General features: G+C 42.5%; 1 pseudogene across 1 annotated transcript; it reads right to left on the minus strand.

Annotated features, from left to right (window-relative positions):
- Window positions 1-779: 779 nt before the first annotated feature.
- LOC308240217 (60 kDa heat shock protein, mitochondrial-like) lies at window positions 780-2,499 on the minus strand (annotated as a pseudogene). The gene has a single exon. The product of its transcript is annotated as a 60 kDa heat shock protein, mitochondrial-like (transcript).
- Window positions 2,500-19,120: the final 16,621 nt, after the last annotated feature.

The following is a 19,120-nucleotide window of genomic DNA, read 5'->3' on the forward strand; positions in this document are numbered from 1 at the left end:
ATGAAAGGCAAGGACCTACAATGAAGATTACCCTACAAAGTATCATTTAGAATTGAAGGACAGATAAAGAGCTTCACATACATGAAAAATCTCAAGTTCATCACCACCAAACCAGTATTATATGAAATGTTAAACAGTCTTATTTAAGAAGATCAAAAGAAGGTAAAAATATGACAATAAGATGGCAATAAATAGTTATCTGTCAACAGTTGAATCTACAAACAAAATTAACAAGCAGAACAGAAAGATTCATAGATACAGAGGACTTTTTGTTGGTTGCCACATGGGAGGGAGGTTGGGAGGATGGGTGAAAAAGGTGAAGAGATCAAGAAGTACAAATTGTTTGTTACAGAATAGTCATGGGGATATATAGTACAGCATAGAAAATGTAGTCAATAATATTCTAATAACTAGGTGTGATGCTGGATGGTTGTAGGGTTTATTGGGATGATTAAGTATTAAATTATATAATGTCTGGTCACTGGGGTGCATACCTAAAACTAATGTAATGATGTATATCAACTGTAATTGAAAATGAAAAATGATTAAATAAATAAAACAAAAAAATACAAAATAAATTATCTGTAGGCACGGACAATGACAACGGTAGACCATTGTACGTTGTCAACTGAAAGCAGTAACTGATGGCTATAGTAATTTTCTTAAACATAAGCCAGCCTTGTCTTCAGTCATTTCCTTCAACCTACTTCTCTGAAGTTATTGGTGAGGAGCACTGCCTTGAGATTCCTTTCACAGTTCTCATTAATGATGGTAAAGCACTATTCTAGGATTAGAACATGCCACTTCTCATACCACCTCCCATTCTCATGCATTCTACCATTCTCATGCATTCCAGGGTCTTTCTCTTCTTTAGGAATTTCTGTCAATACAGCTTCTGCTGTTGTTAACAGAGAGGCCACTCCAGCAGCATCCAATAAAGCAGTTCTTACTACCTTAGTTAGATCAATTATTCCTTTTCCACCAAATTCACAATCTCTAAGCATAGTATTATAACTAACTTCTGAGCAACTTTGCATAATTTTCTCAACTATAAGTGATCCCTTGACACCTACATTCTTAGCAATAGTCATTGCAGAATTTTTGAATGCTTTATAAATACTATACCAATTTTAAAAATCTTCATTAGCTGGAATTAATGAGTCCAAAGCCAGAATGCACCAAAGCAAGGCACAACCCCCTCCAGGAACAATGTCTTACTCAACAGCAGCTCATGTAGCATTGAAGGCATGCATCTGTTATTCTTTCTTTTCATTCACTTCAACATCACTTGTCCCACTAACCTTCAGCCCAGCTACTCCATCTGAGAGTTTTGCCAGACATTCATTTAGGTTTTCCTTTTTCATATTCATTAGTTGTGATATTTAACTGATCAGTGATTTCTTGAATATGTTTTTCCCTAGTTGAGCCTTGTTACCTTTTCCTTTCAAGAGCATGGCATCACCTTTGGTCGCAATGACCTCTCCAACTTTTCCTAAGTCATGAAGCTGAACATCTTCAAGATTTCTAGTCAATCCTTCTTCTCCAAACACTGCACCACCAGTATCAATAGCCATGTCTTTAAGCTGGTTCTATTGTCACCTAAACCTGGAGCTTTGACTGCTATGACCTGAAGGCCAACTTTTAGTCTATTCAAAATGAGTGTACTTAGAGCTTCTCCATCTACATCTTCAGCAATTATGACTAAGGGCTCATGGTGAGCATTGGGAGTTTCAAGAGCAGGTACAATGGTCTCAATACTAGAAATTTTCTTTTCCCTCAATATAACATAGGCATCTTGGAATTCACATTTCTGACCTTTTGCTGTATTAATAAAGTATGGAGAAATATAACCCAAGTCAAACTTCATGCCGTCAAAAATTTCTAATTAATCATTCAGTGTTTTACCATCCTTTACTGTGATGACACCCTTTCTTCCAACCTTTTTCATCACATCAGAAATGATGTCGCCAATTTCTTTGTCTCTGTTTGCAGAAATTGTAGCAACCTGAGCTTCAGGGGTTGTCACAGGTTTCGACTGCTTTTTAAGTTCAGAAATTACAGCACCAACAGCTAACATCACATCTCTCCTGATCTCCATTGGATTAGCACATTCACTGATATTCTCAAAGCCTTCCTTGGCAAGATAGTGTGCCAGTACGGTAGTAGTGGTAGTGCCATTCCCAGCCTCTTCATTTGCATTATTGGCAACATATTGAACAAGTTTAGCACCAATATTTTTATATTTATCTCTTAAGGCAATGGACTTTGCAAATATCACACTATCTTTTGTTAATTTGGCACTGCCCAAACTCTGTTCAATAATCACTGTTCTTCTCTTTGGCCCTATAGTAATGGTACAGCATCAGCTAAAAGGTCTATACCTTGAAACACTGAGGCTTGGGCACCTGCACCAAAATTTACATCTTTGGCATAAGCCTGAGTGAGATGAGGAGCCAGTGCCCTGGAAACTGGCCTAATCTGACAAAGGACTTTGTGCAATCAAGGCATTTATGTGGAGTAGCTGCAATGCAGGCGAGCCGTGAGACAGGATATCTGCAGTGAGTGAGGGAACAGGACATTTATAATGCTGCAGTAGAGTTGAATTACTTAGCTCTGTTCTTGTTTGATATATAAAATAAATGTTTCATATTATTTACTTACAGAGGGAATAAGGCAATATTTTCCTTTTTATATTTCTATGTTTAAAATTACCTTTCCTAATCAGAAAATGACCAACTCTTCGTTGACTTTCTACTTGTTTTCACATTCTCCCCCTTATTCTTCTAGAGTTAATGATAGCTCTTTTTCACTAGCATCATCACTGCTATCTAATTCACAGCATAATTGTGCAAGCATATTTAATGCTGGGTTTGATTTAATATGTAATACATATAGTGGGGTAATACCCCTAACAGCTGCAGTTTCTTACTTGGCCAAGATATTTCATATTTAAGTGTTAGATTTCTACTTTTGTGAAATCAAATCAGCAGATGTCAGAAGGAGGGATTCCCTTTGATGTTTGATCTTCTACTTAGAAAATACCAATTAAATTATCTTTGTATTTTGGAGGGTATGGGGTTTGAATTAATTGAGATACATAGAGGGGAACCTAACTTCTGGATTGAGAATCCTATCTAATAAAGAGGGAATATGCTAATTAACCATCACTCTGTCACAAAGATGGCTGCACCCACAGCTGAGGCCAAGTTCCCATAAGGAGCCTTAACAAGCAATCAGCAGAGACCTGAGGCTACACACCCTCCCCTGCCCCCGTGGGGCTTGACAGGGGACCTCAGGCTGGCAGGGCTTGACAGGAAACCTCAGGCCACCTTCCACACCCAGCAGGGCTTGACGGGGGACCCAAAGGAGCGCTTCCCGTCCTGGTGCTGGGCTAGGGGACCTCAGGCTGCTCCCCCCTCCCCAGCGCCAGGCCAGGGGATCTCAGGCCACACCCCCCACCTGGCAGGGCTTGACAGGGGACCTCAGGCCGCACCCCCTGCCCCAGCACACAGCCAGGGGACCTGAGGCTGTGCCCCCTGCCGATGAGGCTTAACAGGGGACCTGAGGGTGTTCCCCCCTCCCAGTGCCGGGCGGGGAGACCTGAGGTTGTGCCCCCCTCTTCCCCCCCCCCTGCCTGGCGGGGCTTGACAGGGGATCTCAGGCCATGTCCTACACCTGTCGGGGCTTGACGGGGGATCTAAAGGCATGTGCCCCCCTCCCCCGGTCTGGGCTGGGGGACCTCATGCCACGCCCCCCCTTTCTGGTGCCAGGCCAGGGGACCTGAGGCTATGTTCCCTGCCCAGCGGGGCTTGACAAGGGTGGGACTAGCCAGGTCTGGATCTATCCCAATGAGGGGTGGGGGGCTGGCCGGGTCTGGGTCTCATGCGATTTTGAGGCGCATGTGGGTGGGCAGGGACTTGACTCTGGGTCCCATGGTGTGCCGCAGACTCTGACAGGAGGAAGGTTTTCATATACATTTTACTAATTTTCTTTCATCTCTGACACTTCTATTATAGAGATAGGGCAAATAGCAATATTAAATTATTTCCTCTAATTAATCCCTTTTTAATGTGCACGAATTTTGTGCACTGGGCCACTAGTGAATTATAAAATTGATGAGATACAAGGTTGTTCTTCATTGTGCAGTTGTTGGCATTATGAAAGATTTATTGTTCTCCTATTCAACTCTTATATACTGCAACCATATTTCCACCTCTCCTTTCTCTCCCTCCCTCTGCTCCAAGGATAAATAAAACGATAATTTCTTCATTGTACATTCAATTCCCATATTAAATAAGACTAAGTGCAGGCACCGTACCAGGAATTTCTAGATTTTTACCTGTATTTCAATTAAAATGCTAGTGTTTAAAAGCAATTTCAAGGAATGGTATCATCTGCTTTGCTTATTTAAAGGATTAGTGGTAGAAGCAGTTAACTAAATTCTATAGAATACATTTTTGAAATAGCATATCTCTGAAGTCATAAATTGATTCAGATTCTAACCCTTTGCTGTACTCAAGCAGATGAAAATGCATCTATTATATAAATGAGAAAAACTTGTATGCTAATTGAACATGCTTTTTAAACCCTTTAAAAACACTCAGCATATTTTTTAAAAGATAAATTATGTAAAACCTAATTACAGTTCAACAGATGAGCATATGCAATCAATTTTGATAGAGATCACTAACTTTGAACCCCAATTAAGCCAAATGTTATTCTCCCAAAAGACTTACACTCTTCTTATTAATAGACCTTTGTTATAAAAATTGTATGCAAATAGCATTATACTTTTAGTTTCAAGAATAAAATAGTTGTGGACATTTGTTTTTTCTCTTGTAAAATGAGTATCTACATAGTGGTTTCAAATGTACCTCTAAGTTACCAAACCAGAAATTTATACTCTCTGCCCTTTACAGCAGTGATTTTCAACCAGTTTCATCTCATAACACACATAAACTAATTACTTAAATTCTGTGGCACACCAAAAAATATATTTATTACATAGAAAACCCTAAAGACTCCATCAAAAAATTGCTAGACTTAATAAATGAATTCGGCAATGTAGCAGGATACAAAATTAACGCCAAGAAATCTATAGCATTTTATACACCAATAATGAACTTACAGAAAGAGAGACTAAAACAGCAATCCCATTTACCAAAAAATTAAGATACCTAGGAATAAACTAAGGAGGTAAAAGACCTATACGTGGAAAACTACATGAAACTGAAAAAAGAGATAGAGGAAGACACAAACAGATGGAAGAACATACCATGTTCATGGATTGGTAGAATCAAAATCATCAAAATGTCCATACTACCCAAAGCAATCTATAAATTCAATGCACTTCCCATTAAAATACCAATGATATATTTCACAGACCTAGAACGAACTTTCCAAAAATTTATCTGGAATAAAAAAAGAGGAGAAACCAAGATGGTGGCATAGGTAAGCACCTAAACTGCTGCCTCGCACAACAATTTCAAAACTACAACTAAAAGACAGAACGGACACCATCCAGAACCACAGGAAAGCTGGCTGAGTGAAAATTCTACAACTAGAAGGAAAGAGAAAAGCTCACAGAGAATTGGAGGTACGGCAAAGGGTCTTTGTGCGTGCAGAGAGGAAGGGCGGCTGAGAGCCTGGCTGACTTTCTCTGGCGGAAGGGGGAAGGAAGCCCCCGACCGCACTGAACCCCAGTTCTGACTGCACTGAACCCTGGTTCCAGGCGAGCCCCTGAGGACCCACGCTCTTACGGGGGGAGTCTGGACTCTCGGGCGGAGACTCGGGAGCCAGGGAAGGCGGAGGACTGAAAGCGCGCACGCGCCAGTGCGCACAAAGGCTGCAGAGGTTGCCACAGGCTTTCCCTAGTGGAAGGGAGTCAGAGGCTCCTGAATGCACTGAGCCCTAGTTCTGACTGTAGTGAACCCCAGTTCCAGGCGAGCCCCTGGGGACCCACGCTCTTGTGGGGGGAGTCTGGACTCTTGGGCGGAGACTTCGGGGCCGGGGAAGGCGGAGGACTGAAAGCGCGTGCACGCACGCCAGTGCGCACAAGGGCTGCGGAGGTTGCCACAGGCTTTCCCTAGTGGAAGGGAGTCGGAGGTTCCTGACTGCACTGAACCCCGGTTCCAGGCGAGCCCCTGGGGACCCACGCTCTTGTGGGGGGAGTCTGGACTCTCGAGCAGAGACTCAGGAGCCAGGGAAGGTGGAGGTCTGAAGGCGCGCACGTGCGCGCAAGGGCAAGGCTGACAGGAAGCCAAGACTGAGACTCCACCCCATCCAAGCTGAGCACAGAGGCTATTGCAATTTGGCAAGTCTAATCCTATAAGGCTGTCTCCAGCACCGAACTTCTCCCAGCATAGACACAGCTGATCCTTACAGCCAACTGGCCTGGAGGTCAATTCTTCCCAGTGATACCAACAACGATCAAGACTTAATTACAACAAGGCTGTACACACAGTCCACAAAGGGGTGCACCAAGAGTGTCCACCTCAGGTTAACTGGGGAGGCAGACCCACTGGGCCATATTGGAAACCTAGCACACAAATCTACGTTACCAACTCAGGGAAGCAGTGAAAATGCGGTGTCAAAGAATCAGATCACAAACGAAAGAAATGGAGGAAAACAAACGACTGGATATAGAATTCAAAACCACGGTTATAAGGCTTTTCAAGAATATCCTAGAAAAGGCCGATAAATATAACGAGACCCTCGAAGTTATGAAAAAGGACCAACTAGAAATTAAACATACACTGACTGAAATAAAAAATATTATACAGAGACCCAAAAACAGACAAGAAGAACACAAGAATCAAGTCAAAGAATTGAAACACAAAGAAGCAAAAACCACTCAACCGAAAAAGCAAAAAGCAAAAAACAAAAAATCCAAAAAGTTGAAGATAGTGTAAGAAGACTCTGGGACAACTTCAAGCGTACCAACATCAGAATTATGGGGGTGCCAGAAGAAGAGAGAGAGCAAGATACTGAAAACCTATCTGAAGAAATAATGACCGAAAACTTCCCCCACCTGGTGAAAGAAATAGACTTACAAGTCCAGGAAGCGCACAGAACCCCAAACAAAAGGAATCCAAAGAGGACCACACCAAGACACATCATAATTAAAATGCCAAGAGCAAAAGACAAAGAGAGAATATTAAAAGCAGCAAGAGAAAAACAGTTAATTACCTACAAGGGAGCACCCATACGACTGTCAGCTGATTTCTCAACAGAAACTATGCAGGCCAGACGGGAGTGGCAAGAAATTTTCAATGTGATGAATAGCAAGAACCTACAACCAAGATTACTCTACCCAGCAAAGCTATCATTCAGAATTGAAGGGAAGATAAAGAGCTTCACAGATAAGAAAAAGCTAAAGGAGTTCATCACCACCAAACCAGTATTATATGAAATGCTGAAAGGTATTCTTAAAGAAGAGGAAGAAGAAAAAAGTAAAGATAAAAATTATGAACAACAAATACATATCTATCAACAAGTAAACCTAAAAATCAAGTGAATTAAAAACCTGAGGAACAGAATAATCTGGTGAATATAATAGAATCAGGGGCATAGAAAGGGAGTGGACTGATAATTCTCAGGGGGAAAGGGGTATGGGGGGGTTCATGAAGTGACTGGACAAAAATCATACACCTATGGATGAGGACAGTGGTGGGGAGGTAAGGGCAGAAGGTGGGGTGGGAACTGGGTGGAGGGGAGCTATGGGGGGGGAAAAGGAGAAATAATTGTAATAATCTGAATAAAGATTTATTAAAAAAAAAAAAAAAGACTCGGAATAGCTGCAGCAATCCTGAGAAAGAAGAACAAAGTAGGTCGGATCTCAATACCAGATATCAAGCTGTATTACAAAGCCACTGTTCTTAAAACAGCCTGGTACTGGCACAAGAACAGACATATAGATCAATGGAATAGAATAGAGAACCCAGAAATTGACCCAAATCACTATGCTCAATTAATATTTGACAAAGGAGGCACAAACATACAATGGAGTCAAGACAGTCTCTTCAACAAATGGTGTTGGGAAAATTGGACAGATAGATGCAGAAAAATGAAACTAGACCACCAACTTACACCTTACACAAAAATAAACTCAAAATGGATAAAGGACTTAACATAAGACGGGAAACCATAAAAATACTAGAGGAATCCACAGGCAGAAAAATCTCAGACATATGCCGAAGGAACTTCTTCACTGATACTGCCCCTAGGGCAATGGAAACTAAAGAGAAAATAAACAAATGGGACTACATGAAAGTAAAAGGCTTTTGCACAGCAAAGGAGACCATCAATTAAACAACAAGAAAGCCCACTGCATGGGAGAACATATTTGCAAATGATATCAACGATAAGGGTTTAATCTCCAACATTTACAGGGAACTCATGCAGCTTAACAAAAGAAGATAAACAACCCAATCAAAAAATGGGCAACTGATCTAAATAGACACTTTTCGAAAGAAGACAGAAGGAAGGCCAAGAGACATATGAAAACCTGCTCAAAGTCACTAATCATCAGAGAGATGCAAATCAAAACAACAATGCAGTACCATCTCACACCTGTCAGAATGGCTATTATCAACAAATCAACAAATGACAAATGCTGGCGAGGATGTGGAGAAAAAGGAACCCTCGTGCACTGCTGGTGGGAATGCAGACTGGTGCAGCCACTGTGGAGAACATTATGGAGTTTCCTCAAAAAACTAAAAATGGAACTCCCATTTGACCCAGTGATCCCACTTCTAGGAATATATCCCAAGAAACTAGAAACACCAATCAGAAACGTTATATGCACCCCTATGTTCATAACAGCACAATTCACCATAGCTAAGATTTGGAAACAGCCTAGATGCCCATCAGCAGATGAGTGGATTAAAAAACTGTGGTATATCTACACAATGGAATACTACGCTGCAGTAAAAAAAGGAGTTCTTACCATTTGCAACAACATGGATGGAGATGGAGAGTATTATGTTAAGTGAAATAAGCCAGGCAGAGAAAGATAAATATCACATGATCTCACTCATTTGTGGAATATAATGAACGGCATAGACTGATGAACAAGAACAGATCCAGAGACTGAGAAACGTAGAACAGCACATCATACCTCAGGGAAGGTAGGGGAGGGTGGGGGTAAGGGGGAGAGGTCAACCAAGGGACTTGTGTGCATGCATAGGAGCCTAATCAATGGACACAGACAACAAGGGGGTGGGGCATTAAGTGGGGGGTGGGGGGTTATGGGGGGGATAAGGACACATATGTAAAAAATAACAATTTAAAAAATTTTTAAAATTATAAAAAAATAAAATAAAATATTAAACCTAATCCATACTAGTGGTCACCATAACCTTAAGAGAAATTGTTTAATGTGACAAAGATTTTTAAGTGAAACTCTCTATAGCCCGAAAATTATTTTGGAAGGAAATAAAGAGAAGTTTCTTCAAAAGCCGTAAGGATTGTAATTGAAAGTCAATATATTTGGCCTCTTGAACTAAAGTAAGTAATTTGTGTTTTTGCCTCCCTGACAAAGTTTATATAAAGTTACAAAAAGAAATTGACTGCCAGCTTGAAATTGAATTGCCATGGCCTAGAGCAAAGAATATCCTTACATGATATTATTCTACAATGTCATTATAATTTTAGATATTTTACAACAGCATATTGTACAATTATCCCAAACCAACTTACAAATTAATTCTTTGAATGTTTGGCAGCAATTTAAAAAAAAGGACATGAAAGGATTTAATCCCTTTCAGAAAGAATTTTGGCGCTGGGAAGGCACTTGAGCATTCTATATTGGCCCCTCTTGCCTTTTGTGCCAAGAGGGACCCTTTTCTCACAATCCAATTGCCCTCAGCTGTTGCCTGAGCTTTCTGTTCATGCTGAGCTGGAAGCCTCGTGGTGGCTGGTACCATGGATCTGTCTCTTGCCCAATGGTGTGAGCTGGGCCCTCCCTGGAGAAGAAACCTGAGTTCTCCGAGATATGTGATCAGTGCTGGGTCCCCGCCAGCAGGCCAGGGGATCCCAAGGCAGGTGCTGGGCGTGGAGGCCACGGGGGCATAGGCTACCAAGGAGACAGAACTGAACCTCACATCACCCTACTTGGCCCTGGAGGATGACTGGTTAGCCAGAGACAGGTAAGATTCCTCAGGGAAGGAACAACCTAAGACAGGCACAGTCGCAGAGGGGCCACCAGGAGAGAACATGGGGGTCAACAGAGGTGGGGCACAGACCCTCACCCCCCCAACCCTGCAGGGGCCTGAACCCTCACCCCATCTGAGGGAGGTCTCCTGCCCCCATGGCTGCTTTGCTTCCCACGCCCAGCTCAGATCGGGACACAGGTGACAGACAGTGACTTGGCCCAGCTCAGATTGGGACCCAGGCAACAGACAGAGACTTGGCCGACAGCAGCTGCCCTGTATCTAAATCCAGCCTAGCACCAGGAATGCTCAGGGCCTACTCAAGAATGCAAATAATCCTTTCCACTAATATTTACAGGGTAAACTAAGATTGTTGGTAGAGTATTAAATTTGACAGTAAAATAATAATCAAGTTTTCAGATTAATTTAAATAGGCTAATTGAAATAAGTGAATATTCAAGAAAATTTAATTGTACTGGACAAAAAGCTGTTCCTAAAGTGGTAACTAAAATTTCTATTGGTAGTTCATCTCATGGTAAAATTCCTGAACATGCAATGAAACTAAAGCAGTCATATTTTTGTGCAAAAAAATAAAATTTAAAGTTATCAAGACTGCATTATAAAATTTACAAAAGCCTCCATTAATCAAAAAAAAGGGGGGGATAGTAGGGTAATATTATGTAAGGAAAAATATCCTATAAGTAAATTACATCTGGAAAATTTTTACTTTACAAAAAATTAATTTTCATTTGTAATGCTAACAGCAAGACACCCATGAAAAACACACATGATGTCTAAATAAGACAAAGGAAAATCGTTTGGGCAAAAATAAAAAGGATCCCAAATCAATTATATAGAAAAGATTCCTTTATTAACTTTTGGTCGAGAATATGTTTGTATATTTTCAGAAAACAACTCCAAGACCATGTGGATTCCTGCAACAGAGAGGAATTGACAGGTCTGCTCCAACCAGGAAGACAAGAGGAGAAACAGTCCAGAGATGGAAGACGCTGACGACCCCTTGCCACGCTAGCAGTCAGCAGCTGTGCGAGGCAGCAGGTTGCCTAGGACCAAACCAGAGAGGGTCGGACCTGCATTGCCACCATGTGCCCACCATCCAGATATCATTGCTGACATGTACACATAAGGAACTGTTTGACATTGAAGCGGGGACTCAGAACTGTTGGACATTGAAATTGGGACTCAAACATTTTTTGTTATTATATGTTTATTTCTAGTCTGCAGAGGCAAGATTTTTTAAAGGAAAGAAATCGGGAAAAAATAGATACAGAGGCAAAGAAGCATTGAACAGACTGTCAAACTACCGCGGGAAGGCAGGGGAGGTTGGGTGGGGGGGGGGGGCTGTAAGAGATCAACTAAAGGACTTGTACGCATGCATATAAGCATAACCAATGGATAAAAACACTGGGGGGGGGCAGGTAAAGGCATGTACTGGGGGGTAGGGGAGGCCGGGGAGGGAGGTCAATGGGAAAAAAAAAAAAAGGAGACATATGTACTATTATTTGTAATACTTCAAACAATAAAAAAAGAAAAAATATATATTTATTACTGATCTGAGAAAAAAATAGGTACAATTTTGATTCATTCACACTGACAGCTAGTGTGTTGGCTGTTATCAATTTTTTAATATATTTTTATTGTTGATAGTATTACAGATATTTCCCATTGTCATTTTTTTCAATGGGAAAAGAGGTCAGTGCCCCTAACTAGTCAGGCATTCCATGTTTTTAAAATTCTTATGACACCCTTGAAAATTGCTGCACCCAGGGTACCTCCATATTGGACTACTATAGATTTCAGACAATCGCAAAATTGAAAGGGCAGGACTTGTGTGGACCTGAAGGTAGCTCAGGACCCTAAGGCCTCAAAGTCATTCATTGGACACACAGAATGTCAATCCTCACTTCCCAGCCAATGAGCTTGAAGCTTGTAAGGAGTTGGCGTGGCCCTTTGTTGACTCTTCTGGCCCCACCCCCGTGGTGTGGCGAAGCCTTGGTGGGTGTTTCCGGACTTCTACCCCTGCCCATCAGAGGCCGTTGTCCACTTGACAGACAGTTCCTCCACTGCCCCGCCCCCTCCGGTGGGCCCCCCTGTCAACGGCCTCCTCTTCCTGGCCACCATCTTGGCCAGCGACACCACAGCCTTATCGCTGCCCGGGAGAGGTACTGTCCGCTGCCATGTCTGACAGTGATGAAGGAAACCAGGCCCCAGGTGGCCGGGAGAGTCCCGTGGGCATGGTGGGAGCCTGGGTCGGGGAAGATGGAGATCGGGATGCCCTGATCCTCAACTCCGGGCCCCAGGGGGACGGGGATGACGCAGCTGCCGCCATGGTGGCCGCAGAAGTAGCAGAGGCCATGGAGAGCCTGGGGGAGGAGGCCGGGGCAGTGGGAGACCCTGAAAGCAGCACCAGTGAAGAGGATTCTGACATTGGCCCAGACGAGGAGGAGGAGGAGGAAGAGGAGGAGGAGGAGATCATGGTGCCAGGCCAGAACATGGTGATGGACCCCAACCAGTTACCCTTGGTGGGCTTCCACATCATGTTCCTGCACCTGGTGCGCACAATGCTGCGCCGCCTGTACCACAATGACCACATCCTCGTGCGTCCCCACGGCGGCCGCAGTATCTTCCTGCCCAGACATCACCTGCCAAGTCAGGCGGCCCAGATCCGCATGCTTTCGGTGCCAGATGCCTCTGGAGAGGGTGCTGCAGCCGTGCTGCCAGAGGGCTTCAGCAGCAGAGCCGTAGGCTCTGGAGAGGGGTTCCTGACCCCAGAGCCCGAGGACAAGGTGGAGGCCAAGGTGGAGGAGGAGTCTTCGGCTGGGGAGATGGCAGAGGAGGCAGAGGAGGAGCCCGCGCAGGAGGCCGAAGCCCCCCGTGGTGAGGATCTGGCGGAGCGGAGCGGATAGGGTCGGGTCACGAGGCCCCAGGACCAGGGAGGCCCCTGGCAGGGGTGGGGGGAGAGGGGGCGGGCAGCCTGTGAGCAGGCGGTGGGCACAGGTGGCACACTGGCCGGTCATGCTCTCTCGGCTGGGTCGGGGCCCTCAACGCACTGCAGGCCGAGGAGAAGCCCAACTCCATAATGGCCTTCCCCGCTTTGAGGGGAAAAGTACGTTGCCCTCTCCCGACCTCTGCTAAGAAATCTGAGCTCAGTGCAGTTCACAGCCCACAGACCAATGTCCAACTGTCCCAGGGGCAGGTGTTCAGGAGGGAGCCGGGCAGGACATGGGAGGGGAGCCTGAAGGAAAAGAACAAGCAAATGGCAAACCTGGTGTTTGGTTCTTGGCTTCTGAAAGTGTCAAGATTCTGAGAAAGTTGATCCCCAAACATTAAAAACTGATCCCGAGGACTTTGTAAAAATGAAGTATTCAGGGGGTTGAGGAACTAATGAGCTTCACCATGGAATTTGTCTGTGAGGCAAAAATATTTTCCCAAGACAGTTCTGATTAGAACATACAGAATACCCTAGACCCTGGTTATTCTGATCCCTTTTTCTCTGGAAGGCCAGAAGTCATCAACAGCACAGGTTTACTAGAAAAAGAGAAATAATGTCACTGTGAAAACGATCAAGCTGCAGAAATGTGAGGGCCACGGGAGTGTTGCAGCAACTAGTAGGAAGGTGCCTAGCTAGTCTTTTCCTAGTTACTTCCATAATCCTGCTTCTCCTGAGGGTTTATGTGTGTCCCCATTCATTATGAATTGGGATTTTTTTCTGTGAATGTCTGATCCCAAAGTCTGTCTTATTCTTCACTAAAGAAACAACTGAAGAAGAAGCCCAGGGTGCTGAAAGTAAGGAAGACAAAGAGGAGTTGAACAAAAAACAGGAACCTGAAAAGGATGTGGATCCAGCAGAGAGCAGGTCCAGAAAATCCAGGTATCTGTGTGTAGCTTTGAACATCACACAACCATTCCTGGCATTTACCTGTTACTGACAGCAATTCTCCCAGTAAATTAATTAAGAAAAACATTTGTTTAAAACTAGCTTTAAAATTAAATTTTATCTACTTAGAACGTTAATAGATTACTCATACACCTAGTAATATAAAACACATTATGTACTGAACTATACTTCATGGCTACACATTTGTTCTCATGAGGTCTTCTGTCCTCTACCTCTAAAGACTAACGAATGGTAAATATATCAGTACCTAAGGCCAATATTTGTTTAGAAAACAGTTACTAGATGCAGCAGCTAAAGTAGCTGGGCTGTGTGATTGGGCCTTCATTGCTTGGCCATAGAAATGCAGTCTGATTATTATGCTAAGTGAAATAAGCCAGTTAGAGAAAGACAAATACCATATGATCTCACTTACATGTGGATTCTAATAAACAAAATAAACAGACAAACAAAATAGAAGCAGAGGCATGGATACATGGAACAGACTGACAGCTGTCAAAGAGGAGGGTGGTGGGGAGGACTAGATGAAAGAAGGTGAAGGGATTAGCCAAAGAACATATATGCCTAACCCATAGACACAGCAAACATGTGGTAATGGCCAGAGGGATGTGGGGGCAGGGACTGGGTGGAGGTGGGCAAAGGGGGTGGTAAATGGGGACATCTGTAATCGTGTCAACAACAAAAATAAAGTTAAAAAAAAGAAATCAGTCTCCTATACAAACTAGGAGATAAGGACTACTTACAAACAGCAAAAAGTTAACAATTTCAAGTAGGACCACATTTAATGATTAATACCTAAACTTTTGGTTGTAGATTTTTGTATTTTGTGTGACAGTCAAAAGAAAAGAAACTTAGTCATAGTATGATTACTGTTTATCACTGAATTGGTAATTAAGTCTCAAGGTTTATCTTATCTTTGTGTATTATTTAAATAATTAATTTTTTCTCTCTTTTTTGGCACTTTCATAGTTGTATATTTTATAACTAGAGGCCTGGTGCACAAATTTGTGCATGGGTGGGGTCCCTCGGCCTGGCTGACAATAGGGCGATCGAGGCCATCTTGCCCAGTCCCGATCAGGCCAGCTGGCTGGGGGAGGGACCGTGGGAGATTGGCTGTGGGAACACACTGACCCCCAGATTTAGCTTCTGTGTTGAGCGTCTGCCCCTTGGTGGTCTGTGCGCATCATAGCGACTGGTTGTTTGCTTGACCAGTCGCAATGGTTGCTTAGGCTCTTAGATATATAGATAGCCTCTCGTACAGGAGATATGGAAAACTGAGGGCCTGGGTGGTTAAGGGAGTGTCACTTGTGGAATGAGCACAGGCTTTTAAGGTGGAGAGATTTATTTAAATCCCAGTTTGGCCTCTAGGGAAAAGAAAAGGCATTTATGGTGTCAGGCAAGAGGGAGACAAATTGGTATGATCACAATTGAAGCCATGGGTTATAGGAGTGCCCTATATCCAAAGGTGCAGGTTACAATTAGCAGATATTTGGTCCTGTCCAAAAGTCCACAGAGACATTTGGTCTATGCCAAAAGGTCCTTGATATTTAAATTCTGCTTTTCTGCAAGATTGGAGCCCTGAGCCATCTACCTAACCCCATGTGCATTTGGAGCTAGGCTACTGAGGCAAGAAGGGTTACTATTGGCAATCCGGCCAGATACAATTATTGGACCAATAAAACATGATATTTTATATATTAATCCTATAAATCAGAAGTGTATATAAACATTATGGGCTTTTTAAATCCAGGATGTTTCCTAAGCATGGGCATTATGGACAGAACCAAATATCAAGGCATTTTAGTGTGGACCAAATTTCACAATGGGTCTCTTGGACAGAACCAAATGATCTGCAAGGCAGGTTACAAGAGGGAAGCGTGTTTTCTTCTCTCCTTGTTGAGATATAGCACACAAATGCAGCAGGTACACACAGGGCTATTTTCTTAGATTTAGAAAGTCATTGGAGTTGGTTAATACCTTGTAAGTGTTAATTTTCTCTCATTTCATCCTGCAGTTTGGAGAACTAGAAAGAAGATAGAGAAAGAAGAATTTATTGTTCACTCTTTTTAGGTTTTTCATTTTCATAAATCCATGTTAATTGCATTAAACACTGATATCATTTCAAAGTTCATCACCCAAAAATGTTATCCAATGATATCTGACTTTTATTTCTTATACCTATATTTGACAACATTTTTAGTTAAAAATAAGTTTGTTTCAATTAATAAACTGATATGCAGGCAGAGTTTATTTAGATAAATAATCCCGACTCATATCTCTCTTACCTCTTTGTTTCGAAAGATATCACTTTCCACATTTTGTAAGCCTGTTTTAAATTCTTTTATGGCAGCCCAAAATAAATTAAAATGTCAAGTTGAAAACAATTTTTGAAAGAGAGAGATGATGTCAAGCCTTTAGAGCTGCTCTGTCTGATTTGAGATGTGCTTAACTATAAAAGGTGTTACCGTTCTCACTAATAAACTATATACTGATTACCTGTTTAAATGATAATATATTGAGTTAAAATATACTATTAAAGTGAATTTTGCCTGTTACTTTTTTGATGCAGCTACTATCAAACTTAAAATTACACATGTGACTTGCATTATATGTCTGCTAGACAGAGGGGCTCTAGAGCAGTTTCAAAGGAAACCTCATAGATGGCCCAGCATGCCTGGAGGCCAGATGGTGCTGCTGAGCCTGGACCCAGACATTGATTTGGAGCAGTGTTTCTCGTCGTTTGGTCCCCAAAACAGCACCATGAGCATCACCCAGGAATTCTTAGGCTCCACCCAAGACATACTCAATCAGAAACTCTAAGGGTAGCCCAGCAGCCTGTGTTTAGCAGGCTCTGCAGGGGATTCTGATGCAGTGCAGGCTTGAGAAGGACTAGTTTAAAGGTTTGAGAAGCACTATTAAAGCCACAGGGGAAGAGGCTGAGACTCACCCAAGGTAGGACCAGCCTTAACTCGCTGACTTGGAACTGTTGCAGGTAAACTGAACAGGATGGCAAGGGCTGGACTGAAGAGAGCAGAACTTACAGGGGCTGAGAGGGGGGCTGAGAGCAGGTGATGGCAGCAGAAAAATGCATAAGTGGGAAAAGCTGGTTCCAGAAGGATACAAACATAATAACAAATACATGAAGTCTAAAAACATGTAAACTGATCACCATATATTGATTGTGGATACAAGTATCTGGAGTAAAAAGCATGCTCATGGGAGCTGTGTACCAATGTGTGCAACAGCATGTGTGGGAAAGATAAAGCACTTCATTTAGGATTATGGTTACCTCTTGGAGAAAGAAAAGGAAGGGGATCTTATTGAGGAGGGTTCCACAGTGGGCTTCAACTTAAGAAATGTAATGTTACATATCTTAAGCTGGGTGGTACATACATAGATGTTGATAGTATTATTCCCTATATCTTTGTGTAAGTCTGAGATATTTCCTAATAAAAATGAGAAAAATAAAAAGAGGAAAGGGAGAGAATGTGTTTAATCTGTGGGCTCTGTTTAAAGGGGGAAAAAGTGGAAACCTATTTGACCAAAGGATCAGAGAAGGGCCAGGGCTCTTGCGGGTGAAACTAGACAGCCTCATTTTTGCATTTAGTTTAGGCTTCCTAAGTGCTCTCTTGATTGCACTGATACCTTCTCTTATATTCTGTGGTAGTACATCTCTTATTCTAACTTATATTGTCATTCTTTAATTGAGGTGAAATTTACATAAAATTAACCATTTAAAAGTGAACAATTCAATGTCAATCACAATTTTGTGCATCCATCAACTCTTTAGTTCCAAAATATTTTCATCACCCCAAAACCCTGTTTCCATTAGTCACTCTCCATGTCCCCATCCCCCCAGCCCCTGGCAACCACCAATCTGCTTTCCACCTCCATGAATTTACCTATTCTTGGACATATTATATGAATGAAATCATATATCTGGCCTTGTGTGTCTGGCTTCTTTCACTTAGCATAATGTTTTCAAGATTCATCCACATTGTAGCATGTATCAGCACTTCATTCCTTTTTATAGCTTAATAATATTCTATTGTACACATGTACCTCAATTTGTTTATCCATTCTTCTATTGATGGACATTTGTGCTGTTTCTACTTTTGGCTATTATGAATAGTGCTAATATGAACATTCATGTCCTAGTATTTATTTGTGCATTATGTGTGTGTTTGTGTGTGTGTATCTATTTCCCCTTCCCCCCAACCCCTGATCACCTGGACTGTGAACTTCTGAATGGTTGGGACCATAAAAGGGTTTATCTTTCTTTTCCAAAGGCTGCTGAGCTTTTCACTGAGTAGATGTTCTACTAATGCCTGTTAAAGTGAAGCAAACTTCACATGCCCACAATCACTTTCTGTATGTGTCGATGTTTTAAAATGTATTATGTATTCCTTATGACTGGAACCACATGGTGAAACGGAGAGGCGCAGGCCCCTTGTCATCATTACCTAAAATGAAAGGGCAGGCCAATAGACATTTTTCCATATAGAGTGATTTGAGCACCTTCAAATTATTTTTTATTTTTCAGTGCTTACATTGTATAAGTTGATAGTATAGTCTTGTTCTTAGACCCAGGCAAGAGGAATTTCTGTCCTGAGCTCCGTGCTTTAGAGTCCCCACTTTTGTCCTCTTCCAACCATGCCCCTCCCTACAGGGCCAGGAGCTCAGCCCATGGAAGAAGGGGTGTGCCCCTGCTAGCCCATGTTCCAGTTACCTGGCACCCCTTTATAGTCCCAAGTCTGTCGCCAGGGCCTGTGTGCTTCTCTTGGGGCTGTCCTTGGGAGGGCTGACTACATGGCTGGGGCCTGTGCTCCCAGGCTTAAGGGGTGGTAGTATATACCCAGAACTGAGGATGGGTCTGGTCTAGGTGATTGAGAAGGGGGACAGCTCTTCCTACACCATTGGAGCAGGACTTACAGGAGTCTGAGAATTCTAAATCTCAACCTAGCTTTTCAGGTGGTTATGAAGGTACATTTGTCATAAAGAAGATACAACTTATTTTACTTAATGGTTTATTTGTTATTTTAAATATTTTTAT

Source organism: Plecotus auritus, assembly GCF_963455305.1.
Source record: "Plecotus auritus genome assembly, chromosome: X".
Taxonomy (NCBI): Eukaryota; Metazoa; Chordata; class Mammalia; order Chiroptera; family Vespertilionidae; genus Plecotus; species Plecotus auritus.